Raw genomic sequence first — 12,520 nt, forward strand, 5'->3', positions numbered from 1 at the left:
GGCCAGGATGACAACAGCTGGCCTGCCCCCTTCTCTTCCCCTGCACCTGTTTGGGGCTAAAGCAAGGAGGCAGATGGTTGGAGCACTGCACCCCTGCAGCCCAGGGTGGAAGGATGCCTGGGGGCAGGTGCTGGTGGACAGATAGACATTTAACTCCACTCACATCTGCTCCGGTCTCACTGTCCCTTTCTCTTGTTGTCAGGGGCCCTAGGACATCTTCTGTGCCAAGGGTTGGGAGCCAAGACAGAAAGCTGCCCAATTTCTTTCCCACTTGGCCTAGTTTTGTTTTAGCTGTGTGTGTGTGGGGGGGTGCTCCTCTCTCCAGACACATCAGTCAGACTGAGATATGGAGGGAGACTCTGGTGGGAGTAGGGTGGGTTTGAGCCCCACCAGGTCCCAGTTTTGGAAGCCCACCCCAGACCCTTACACACGCAGGCAAAGCAGCCAACTGCCAGTAGTACAGCCTGGGGGTGCCAGGGCAACCAGGGAAGCAGGGAGATGCTAACCCCATCCAGCTGTCCCCAGCCACCCAGCTGTCCCTGGCTTCATAGGAGCAGCTGTCACCCACCTCCCCAAAGGGTCAGGGGCAGAGGAGGCCAGGAAAGGGCTGGAGTCGCCCCAAGACACAAGCCTGCCAGAGAAGGCGTGAAGGGGGCCTTTCCCTCCCCCCTGCCCGGCCCTGGTGTGCAAACTCCCACACCACTGGGCACCCCCACCCTGTGCCTCATCCTGCGAACGGCTGAGATAGCGGCTCTCACACCCAGGCGCTGCCCTCCCGCCTTCCCTGAGAGGTCGTCACTCCTCCCCTTTCCGGGAAGGGCTGGGTGTCAGGAGGGCCTCTCCCCCACCCCACCGATGGGGGTCGGCTGCTGTGGCCCAGATGTGCGCAGCCCCCGGGGAGGCGACCGCCGGGGGGTTTCCTCCGCTCGCCACCCGCGCCGCCCGAGCTCTTTCATGTCGCTGCCCTCCGCGTCCCAGCCCGGGCCCAGCAGCTGCGCCCCGCTCCCCGCCCCCAGCCCCCAGCCTCTCTCCCAGCTGTCTTTAGGGTGGGGCCGCGCAGCTGGGGAACAGCTGCAAGGCGTGGGGGAGGGGAGGGTCGACTGTCCCCGCAACAGCCGGAAACAGTCTGGGGGTGGGGGTGGCAGGGAGGGTGCAGGGAAGGCGAGGCCGGGGTGGTCGGCTCCCCGGTCCCTCCCCCAGCGCATCTGGCTGGGCCAGCTGAGAGGGGTAGACCCCAGATCAAAGCCCCCTCCCGGCTTCAAAGGGCGCCCTGCGGGGCCGGGGCGGGGGTGGGGCAGTCGGGAGCTGCAACCCGGTGGGGCAGCCGCTGAGTCAGCGCCTCGGCCCCTCTCCCAAGGCGAGACCCCACCCTCCAACCTCACTTCTGGGTTCCTCCATTTCTGTTCACACCTACCCACTCAAGGCCCTGTCGTTGTCACCAGGCCACTTCCTCAGACACCTTCAATTTCTCCCATCCGAGGGTGGGGGAGAACCAAGGCACACTTTCAAGATCGAACCTGGCCCCCTGGGGGATTCCCTACCCCACCTCTGCTGCCCTGTAAATTCAGGGTGGGTGGATGGAGGGTCTAGGTTATGTTCTTCCCCAACCTGGTGATCTAGGCCTACAAAGAAAGGGCGTGTGGGAGGGGATGTTGACCTACTGGGGTTGCGGGGTAAAGGGAGGTAGAAAACTGATTCCCAGGTGTACCTGAACAGACTCCACCACATTTTAGCCCCTCTTTTACAGTGAGGGGGTCTCCCTGTATGATTTTGAAAAGCTCTCCCTTGGAGGTGTCTTAGAAACAGTGATCTCTAGAACCTGGGTTCCTCGTATTGGTCTAGAACCCTCTGAGTCCTGTTTCTTTGAGTTAAGGGGCAAGGAAGGAAATTGAGAACACTCTCGGATTTCCCCTTCCCTATACTCTGGGCAAGGCCCTGGAATTCAGGGCTAAGATTCCCGAAATGTCCATGGAGGCTGAAAGGAAATGACACAGACCAGAGAGTGGGGTACAGACAGCAGGACTAGGGGCCCATCAGGTGAGAGGTTATAGATCTGGACCAGGAGGTGGGCTGGCCTCAAAAATACCACCTTCCTCCTGCAGCTTTTCTCTTCCTCCAACACCCTACCCTTTCCAAAGACTCTCTTCCATTCCAGAGCAAGATGTAGTCACCCTCTGCTTAAATTCCTCAAGACACTGCTTCCGCTGGGAAAGCTCATACAGATAACAAATAGAAATCTGGTGGATAGAGCTGTGATCTCTACCATATTCTCTATGATACGTATATGGGAATCACACCCACTGAGTGAGGAAGCCTTCAGGAGGCCAGGGCTTCTTCCCTAAAATCCCCTGTCCCTGGCATTTATGATGCAGGGCCTTGGCAAGAGGCTTACCCCTGATCTCCGCACTGGAAGTCTGCATGTTTCCTCCATAGGTAACCAGTTTCCTTTAATTGCTGTGTGGTTAATTCCTCTCAACTGCAGCAAAATGGGATATTTATGACTTCCCCTTACACTAGATCTTCAATAATTGGGTCTTTCTTGAGAAAGAACCCATCTGCTCAGTGCCACAGATTATTTTTCATTATTTACACAGAGGCAAGAAGGGGGAGAAGCTTGGGGTGGTGCGTGGCAGAGTTTTCAACAGCTTGTAGAACGGGGTATTAGTGGTGGCACAGGCAACATCTCAAAATTGCAGGTAAAGAGTGAAATCCAAGAGCAGTGTCCAAGACCTGAGTATTAAGGATGGTGCGGACTTCTGGTCCACCGGGGACTGGGGGGTAGGGGGTTGCACGGAAAGGCAGTGAGTCATGTGACATACGGATGTCAGGCTGCCTGGTTGTGAAATGGATGTTGTCACTAGACACTCTCCACATCTCTGTCTTGGGCAGGTCACTGAGCAGGGAGGGGGTTTGGATGCAAAAGGACAACTCAGGGCCTGACAGAGAGGAACTCTACAGCCACACCAAATGCCATCTCCAGCAGCTGCAACAACCCAAGCTCCTCCTATCAGGTCACAGGCTCAGAATCAGTCCTCCAGCAGCCCGGGTGTTTCCACGCCCTGGTGGTTCTGCTGAGCCTGAGCCCTCTGCCTGGATTGTACACCTCAACTCAGTTTTGCCTCTGCTGTGTGCCCCTCCCTACCCTCTCCAGGAGGGTGCTAGGAGAAATGAAATGGTGCACGCAAAGTGCTACGTTTGTTTCTGGCACCATCCACTTTGGGGCATTGATGGCTCTCAGGATGCTTCTGTTCCTGTGCACCAACCACTCTCCCGTCCATGCACTTAGGACTCTCACACTGTATTCCGATTATGTAGTTTACATGTCAGGTTACATGCAGCAGAGCTTACCTGTCCAACTAGCCTGTGAGTCCCTGGAGGACATGAAATATTAGTCATCTTTGATTTTCCAGAGCCTAGGACATCACCTGTTTTGTTCGTTTGCTCATTTATTTATTCAACAAAGAATTATTGAGGTTCCTCTAATTCTTGGCACCGTTTCCATGTTGGGGACACATCAGTTAACAAAACAGACAAACTCTCTGCCCGCTTGGAGCAGGTAACTGGGTGGGGTAAGGGACAGATGACAATAAATCACTAAATGTGAGTTGGTGATAAGAACTGTGAAGGCAAGTAAAGCAGGGCGACAGGGGTAGGACATGCCAGAAGGGTAAAGGGACATGGGAGTTTTATATGGGGAGATAGTCGGGGATGGCTTTACTGAGAAGGTGATATTAAGCAGAAATTTCAGAATGTGGGCGCCTGGGTGGCTCAGTCAGTTAAGCATCTGCCTTCAGCTCAGGTCATGATCCCAGGGTCCTGGGATCGAGCCCCATGTTGGGCTCTCTGCTCAGTGGGGAGTGTGCTTCTCCCTCTCCTTCTCCCTCTGTGCTCTCTCAAATAAATAAAATCTTGAAAAGAAAATATTTCAGAATGTGAGGAGGCAAGGTCTCAGGGTATCATAAACAGCAGTGTTCGGGGGGCGGGAGGGGAACAAGTGCAAAGACCAGAGGAAGAGGAACAGCAAAGGGTGTGTGTGTGGCTGGAAAGAGTGAGGGGCAGAGCAGTGAGTAATGAAGTCGAAAGGGCAGGAGGGAAGGGGGCAGTGCAAAAGGCATTATAAGTGCTCAAGAGATAATTCGCTAAATGAATGAACCAATGAATGAATGGTTGTATGGATGGATGCCGAGGCTTTCAGGGCTCTAGAAATGTCACAGGGGAGCTCTGTGGGCTAGAGGGTACCCGGCCATCTTCCTGGGTGTATGAGACTTGAATCTTGTCCTAAAAGAGGAGTAAGAAAAGCCCAGAAGAGGGGCAGCCACTCCAGAGAGAAGGGGACTATGAGCACAGGTGAGGAAATAAAATTCTGGAGTGGGGGTGGGGTCGGTTAGGTTGCAGGACATCGAGGACAGCTCCTGTGAAGCTCAGGGTCCGTGAGAGCGTCCGTGATTGACAGATCCGTAGAAAAGGTTTGGGGTCAAGTCAGAGGGCTCTTGAATGACAGAATAAACAGTTTGGCCTTGAGTCCCATAGCCCCATGGCCCCCGAAGACATCCGAGCAGGGGAACTGCGTTTTAGAACAACAGCTCTGAGCACCAAGAGGGTGAGGGCGAGGGCGAGGCAGCAGGGGACAAGATGGCCACCCAGGAGGCAGAGGGGGGTCTGAGTGCAAGAGTAGGCAGGGCTGTGGGGTGCCGGTTGGCCCCCGCCCAAGGACAGGAAGGGCCTCCAGGTCCCACTGTTCTGCCAAGGAATGGAAGCCCGGATGAGGCCTTCTCCTCCCCTGCCCGCCGCCCGTGGGCCCTGGAGTCAGCAGAAAACCCCGGGCCCCGGGGAGGAGGCGGCACTGAGCCAGAAGCTGCTGAGGGAGCACTGGCAGCAAGATGCCATTGTACGTCCGCAATCAGGATACTTCAGAGGAAATCAAAAGCACCAACTGGGGAGATGATGTGCGCGCTCTCACTCTCTCTCACACACACACAAACTTCTGCCTCCAAAATGGGTCAAGTGAAGGCTGTGGGCGTGGGCTGGGGAGGGAGGGCTGGAAGCAGAGGAGGCCCAGGGCCCGGGAGCAGCCCGGGTGCCCGTGCCCACTCGCCCTCCTGGCATGGGGGGGCGGCAGCAGCTGCAGAGTGGGGTGGGACGGGAGGCTGAATATCCCCCCACCCATGCGTATGGATAATGCTCACAGCTGCCCTGCCTGCTTTGCGTTCATTAGGCCCAACTGTTCCAGGAGTGGTGGCAGGCGGGCAGGAGGGGGTGATGTGCCCATTCACACACTGGGGGTAGGGGGGCTCCCTGCAGCTGGGCAGAAGCCTCCCCCTGCCTGGAGCAGCGTCCCAGCCCCTGAATTCCCCTTCCTCCCTCTCTCTTCCTCCCAACTCACTGCTCTGGTAGATCTGGAGGTCTCAGGGAGAGAAAGGGGTCCGGGCAGTCAAGGTGAAGCCCCAGGAGCTGGGTGAATTGAAGGGAGAGTTAGGCTGGCTTGTGTCCTGCCCGCCCCCCGCCACCACACCACAGGATGGGCTGTTGCTTACAAACCAAAGCTCCTTATTGCTTTCTCTCCCCAAGCCATGTGTGGCATCCAGGCAGGAAAAGTGCTTTGACCCTGGCATCTGGACCCCCCAGAGGAGCCCCAGTCATACTGAAAGCCCCAGATCAGGCGTGCTGGGTGCCCCCAGACAGAATCCAAGGGGGCATGGGTTTGGGGGGGCGTGCCACCAGAATTTTGAACAATTTCTCCTCTTGAAGTGAGGAGGGCTAAGGAACAGAGGCTGCTGGGCTGCAGGTTGGGACGGGGACTAGATTAGGAGGCCAGTGTTGAAAGCCAGGCCCAGGGAGGTGTCTGGCTGGTGCGAGAGACCCCACCACCAAGCTTAGCTGAGCCTCCTCTGCCCTACACAAGGGCACTCAGCCAAGGGACTCGCAGCTAGTGCCAAGCCTTGCACCCTGATGTGGGCCATCCTTTCCCATATGAGTCAGCAGGCGCCCAGTGACAGGCCTGTCTAGTCTCAGGAACAAGCATTCTGCTAAGAAGGCAAAGAGAAACCATGGGAAGGCAGGGTCCCAGTGCCTCTGTTGGCAGCCTGCCTTTCCTTCTTCCCGCTGGTGGTCTGAGGAGTCACTCCCTCTCTTCCATTTCGGGCCAGGGCATTGGCTGGGGCCTGCTGAGCCTGGGTGAGAATGGAGCCTGCTGATCCCAGGCCAGGGCCCAAGGAGCAACAGCCTCCCCAGCCTCTTCCTTTGTTGTCAGGGTGGGGCCGGGCCCCCCTGCCCCCTCTGCCGGCCGCCTTCAGAGCAGCAGCCACCTCTGGGACTCCAAGGGGGAAGAGGGGGGTGACAAAGAGGAAGGTAGTCCTCTCGCCCACCTCCCTGTTTCCTGGGAGGTGGGTGAGCAAGGGCCTCACCCTTTGCTGCTCCCAGCAGCTCAGAGCCCTGCGTCTAGTCAAGAGGGCATCCGGAAGAAAAACGGGCTTTCCAGTCTGAGGGAATCCCAGACAAGCCCCTGCTCACTGTGTGATCCTGGGCAAGTGACTCACCATTGAGAGCCTTGGTTTCCCCAACTAGGAAACAGGGATGGGAGTACTTATCTTGTAGGGCTGCTGGAAGGATCTAGTTGGCGGCTGACTAACCCGGCTGGGAGTTTGCATAGCAAAGCTGCTTCCCAGCCCTTGTCAGTTTTCAGCTTTAGATATTCGAGCGGGTTCTCCCATAAACTCTGCCTGTCCTTGACTTAGCTTGATCTCTGCAATTCTGTCATTAATATTTTATTTCTTTAGCAAAGGCTTTTTGTCCCTGGGACACTGCTGTTCACTCTGGGGAAAGAAACCTCCCCATGTTCCTTTGTGCAGGAGGCTACCTCAGCTCCTTTTCTGAGCTTGGAAGCCAAAAGGTGAAAAGGTACAGGTCCCTCTTCCCCCGCTCTCTGAAAGTAGAGCTTTCCTATGAAATCTTTCACAAGCCGAACCGGGGTAAAGCGGTGTAGACCCTACTTTCTAATGTTCGCATTACATCACTTTGCTTTTATGCAAGACCTACATTCGTATGGTAAGGTCTTTCTTTCTTTCTTTCTTTCTTACTTTTTTTTTTTTTGCAAAAGTGAAAATCCTTTTCAGATTTCTTTCGGTTAGTGAAAACAGGTACTGATGTCGGTCTTTCGCAACAGGAAAGTGGTGAAACCAGAACTTTCGGAAAGTGAGGAATACCTGTGTCATGGTACCCGTTCAGGGCCGGCAGCGACACAGGCCTGGGTGCAAATCTGCTTCTGTCCTGCTCTTCTGGCGTGATCTTGAGCAAGTGACTCCAATTCTGTGAGCCCTGTCCCCAAATTGTGGTCATACCTACAGTTAATAATGTTGTTACGAGGATTAATAGGATGGTAACTGTGAAGTACTCAGTGCCAGTGGGAGGCCCCTAGCCACTTGCCCTGGTCTGATGGTAGGGGCCTCGTGGTTGGCCCTATCTCCACGTGCGCGTGTGTGTGCCTGGTTCTGGTTCTGGGTGTGCGCACACGCACACGCACACGCACACGCACACACACACACACACAGAGTCACAGCGCTGGACCAGCAGATTCACTACAGGGATCAGGAGCTCTCTTCCCCCACGCCTCCCTGCCCAACTCCTGGTGCTGCAGCTTCCCTGTGTTCTGCAGTGTTGGAAAAGGAAATTACTGAACAGATTGCAATTAAGAGGGGAGATCGGGGAGAGAGACAGAGGCCCTAAAATGCAGCTTGACTGAGTGCTAAACTGTGTTTTTGCCTGGAGCCCATCAGGAGCCTCCAACAAGAGCCTGTTCCCACTCACAAATCTAATTGCAAGAGGTGTGGCCGGGGTGGCCCTGGGAGTCCCAAGAGCGGAGGGCGCTGGCAGCATCTTCGGGAGACTGTTGGCCTCTTGCTTGTTGCCTTGAAAGTTCCAGAGCTACACGGGAGGGGAGTAAGGAAGGCAAAGGTCTAAGGGGCCTGGGAAGGTCTGGACTCCAGAATTTCTGCCAGTTGTTCTAATAGCTGTCAATGATTTAGCGCCTCCTGTACACGGGACACGCAGAGCTTCCTCCAGCCTTCTGGAGAACTGGATGATATTACCTCATTTTACAGATAAGAAACTGTGGCACAGAGTGCCCCTAATTTCTTTTTTTTAAGATTTTTATTTATTTATTTGACAGAGAAAGCACAAGCAGGGGGAGTGGCAGGCAGAGGGAGAGGGAGAGGGAGAAGCATACTTTCCTCTGAGCAGGGAGCCCACTGGGGGCTCGACGCCAGGACTCTGGGACCATGACCTGAGCCGAAGGCAGACGCTTAGCTGACTGAGTCACCCAGGCACTCTGAGTGTCCCTCCTTTGTGCTAGCTGTTGCCCTAGGTCTAAGTACTTTATTTACATTATATCTCTTTTATTTTTTTTTTAAGATTTTATTTATTTATTTGTCAGAGAGAGAGAGGGAGAGAGAGCGAGCACAGGCAGACAGAGTGGCAGGCAGAGGCAGAGGGAGAAGCAGGCTCCCCGCCGAGCAAGGAGCCGATGTAGGACTCGATCCCAGGACGCTGGGATCATGACCTGAGCCGAAGGCAGCTGCTTAACCAACTGAGCCACCCAGGAGTCCCATATTATATCTCTTTTAAATCTCCCTACCATTTTAGTCCCATTTCATAGATGATGAAGCAGGACTCCAAGAGAGTAACTTGCCCAAGATCATAGAGCTGATTTATGATGGGCAAGGATTGAAACTTGGGCCTCTCTGACTCCAAAGAACAGACTTTTTTAATAGTACCTCACTGTCCCTTTCTTGAGCAGGGTGTTCCAGATGGAGGTGTGAGATTTAGCAAAACAACACAAGTAAAAAACTGAGAAGGTGAGTTTTTGAATTTGAATTTCAGTTAAAAAAACTTTTTTTTGAGTGTTAGAAGCCAGCCTGTCCCCAATATTGCATGGGATATACTTGTGTTAAAAAAACAGTTCTCTGTTTATCTGAAATTCAAGTTTAAGTGAATGTCCTGTCATTTATCTGGCAGCCCTAGCTCTCTCTCCTCCTGCCCTGCGCCCCTCTTTTCTGCCAACAGCTTGCCTTTAAAGGTGGGTCCTTGGGACCAGCCATTCTGGCGTGTAGCTAGGCTGCTGGAATTAGGCTGCCCAAGGAGAATATGTGCTTTTCTCCTCCAGAGGCAGAACCCTGAACTTGAAGCCTGCTCTGTCACCTACTGTGTGACTTTGGGCAACTCTGTTTCCCTCTCTGAGCCCTCCCTAAAAAGAAGATGCAGTATTAGGCTGTAGGTAATTGCAAGTATCCTCGCCAGGCCCTTCCCGATGTCTTGTCCCTTTTTCCGGTCTGTGCAAAAGATGGTACAAACTCTGTGGTTGCAGTGCTGTGAGGACAGGGAACACCCAACACCTGGCACAAGGAACCCCCAGGGAGCACTGCTGGTATGGACTCAGAAGGCGAGGGAGGCCATGTAGGCGAAGATTGCTGGGAAATGGGCTGTGACTGTCTTTGTCCTGCAGAGGTAACACAGCTTGCTGCAGCGTTCAGACCCAAGGCTCCAGCTCCCTCCCACACTGAAGGTTCTGTGAGGCTGGGCAAACTCCTTAAACCAGGCCTCAGTCTTCTCGACTGCAAAGTGGGCCTCATGCTGCCCGGTACCAAGCAGACTGGACGTAAACCACCTGCCGCGTAGGAGGGGCTTCCTAAAGCCTTGTCCTTATCCTTCTTGGAGGTGTTTGCATCCTGTCCTCCTGAAAGAAGCACCTTGGGGAATGCTAACCTCTGAAAGGACAAACAGTTGAGGCCCTTTCCGAGCTCTGGCAAAGAACACAGCACATTCCAGGCTGCCTTTGCCTCAGCTACATTTTATTTGTCAGATTTTTGACAGACGTCTAAATTATACATTGAATTTTCCACATGACCAAATACCACGTCCCTTCCTTTGATTATCGTTTTCAAAAGGGACTATAAAAAAAGAACCTTTCGATGGATCAGACTGAACCCTGAAACCACATGGAGCGCCAAGCTAAAAATAAAAGGAAGTAAGAACTGGCCCCTGAGAAGGAAAGAGAAATCAAAGCAAACTCTGACGGGAATCAAGGGACGCGTCCTGGCGAGGGTGACATGGTGTCACCCTCCAGGCCAGGCCGGATCAGGAGCGGCCGACAGGGAGGGTGGGGCCCGGAGCCGCACAAAAATAGCCGCCGCTTTCGCCCAGAGGGGAATGAAGACATTTGTCAGAAGCCCGGAGAGAGAGAAGTGGAGTTGGAGGGAGGGAGGGGGCAGGACCGCGTCCTTCCCGCAGTTTCGGGAGCCGCGCACTCCTTCCACCCCGGCACATTTCTACCCGCCGGCACAATCGCTGACTTTCAGCTGTGCGCCGACATGTTCCCGGGCTCAGCCCACATCAATGACACCCTTGTTTCCATAGTAACCAAGGGAGAGTGAAGGGGAAAGGGTGTGCGGCGCTGGGCGCGGGGAGCCGCGAGGGGGGGGCCTGTCCCGCCGCCGCGGGGCCCCGGCGACGCTCGCGGAGCCCCCGCTGGGGGTGGGAGGACGCCAGACCGGGGGTGCCGGTCTCTGGCTTCCAATTCCATCCGCTGGTCCGGGCCGCAGCGGTGGGGCGGGGCTGGGAGGGCCGAGAGGACTTCAGAAGCGTTTTGTTTTCCACAAACGGGAGCTTTCAAACTCTGCATTTTTCGGGCTTCGCTCATCTACCCCGACGAGCCCCTGGAGGGTTCAGTGGGGCTGGAGGGAAGATGAAAGCCTGTGACATCCGCAATGGCTCTGTCTTTAGCTGCAAAGCCAATCTGAGCCTTCACAGAGGCTGTTATCAGAGGAGGGCAAGTGGCTTCTGCGGGCTGGCAGGGCCCGGGGTCGGCTCTTTCAAACAGTTCCCCGAGCCGGTGGTGGAAGAACAAGCATGTTTCACGGACTGTCCACTGCCAGAGTCAAAGTTCCCTGTCACAGTGTTCCCAGTTGCCGAGCTCAAAGCAAGCACTTTGCCCCTCAGGTAACAACCCCGGTGCGCTGTTTGGAGGGAAAAACCATCTTCAAGCGCTGGAGCGGCGTTGCCAGCCCGACAGAAGAGGGATTTCGGGCTCCTTGTGGTTCTGTTTGCCTCTGTTCAAAGCCTGAGAGGCAACTGGGTGAGCCGGGGAGGCCAGAGGAGGAGACGGCAGGGAGCAACTAGCTCAGTGGTTTAAAAAAAAAAAAAACACCTCACCCTCTTTTGTTTTGCAAGTCCTTACTGGTCTGTCTATGGCAACCCCAGGAAACCTTTCGAGTCTGGTGTTGGGAATGGCTTTCACTCTAGACCGTCTTTGAAGCTGGCCATGCTGCAGCCTCCCCTGCACGACTTCTCCGCAACCCCCCACCCCGCCTCCAAAAACAAGCTGGGGACACAGGGCCAGGGACTGGAGTGGCCCCTTGGGTCTGCTCCAATGCCTTAGTGGGTTGGGGAAGAGCCACCTCCCAGGATGAGAAGGCAGCTGGCCTCCTGAGACCCACTAGCCCTGAACAGTCTCTTATTCACACTCGGAAAACCCCTGAGCTCAGGCACCAGAACAGAGTTCAATTCAGGAGCCCAGCGCGGCTCTGGCCTGCTTTCCTGCGCCTGAAGCTGAAGCCGGGGAGTCCTTCCGGCTCGGGGAGACGAGCTCTTTTTGCCCTTCTGCTCCACTCCGCCCTCAGAGGCAGAGGACGCTCCCTTGGGCTTGGCCCCAGCGATCACACACAGTTCTGCTGCGTTCTTCCCAGCAGCGAGCCCTCTCCACCCATGAGCATCCCACACCACCAAGTTGCCAGCACTGTAAAAATTGATCTCTTCTAAAAATCGATCTGCCAGCCTTTTCTCGGTGGAGCAGGTTCATGGTAAAGCCGCATTTATTTTTAAAATCTGATAGCAGCGGCCTATTGTGATCATTTAAACAGAATTCTTTGAGCTTTAGAAATCCCTTCTATAGGACGGCCATGGAGAAGCCAGCTAATCTCAGAGTCGGAGGCTCACCGCTTCACTGAACTGGAGAAAGCCTGTTTATGCTAGCCTGAGCCCTCGATGTGAGGGCTTTTTAAGGACCTTGTAATTTTTCTGGAATTAAACCTCCCACCTCTCCCTACATTCCAGATGTCATTACTGTCAAAAGTCATAAGAATTTGCTTCCCTGTGTGGCTGGCCAGGGGGGTAGGGGGGTGGGGACGAGGTATGTTTCTGTGGTGACTTGTTTATAAGAAAGGATCCCCCCCACCAAGGGTGAGGATTACATATACAGTCTCCTACCTGAATGACAAGATGGTTTAATCATCTGCTATCCCTCCCCTCCCCCCACCAGCCGCTTCCCAGCCTAGCTTGGTTGGTGATGGTAAAATTCACTGCCCAGCACCAGTAAAAACACCCAACAAACACGGTCTGTGGTTTCAGAACCATGGCGGCGGGGGAGGGGAGTGTGCGTAGGAAGGGATGTTAGGGACAGGTCAGGAAATAAATGAATGCACCATAAGCTGCTTCTTCCTCTTTTCCTTTCTTTTCTTTCTTTCTTTTTTTT

This window comes from Lutra lutra, chromosome 14, assembly GCF_902655055.1.
Source record: "Lutra lutra chromosome 14, mLutLut1.2, whole genome shotgun sequence".
Taxonomy (NCBI): Eukaryota; Metazoa; Chordata; class Mammalia; order Carnivora; family Mustelidae; genus Lutra; species Lutra lutra.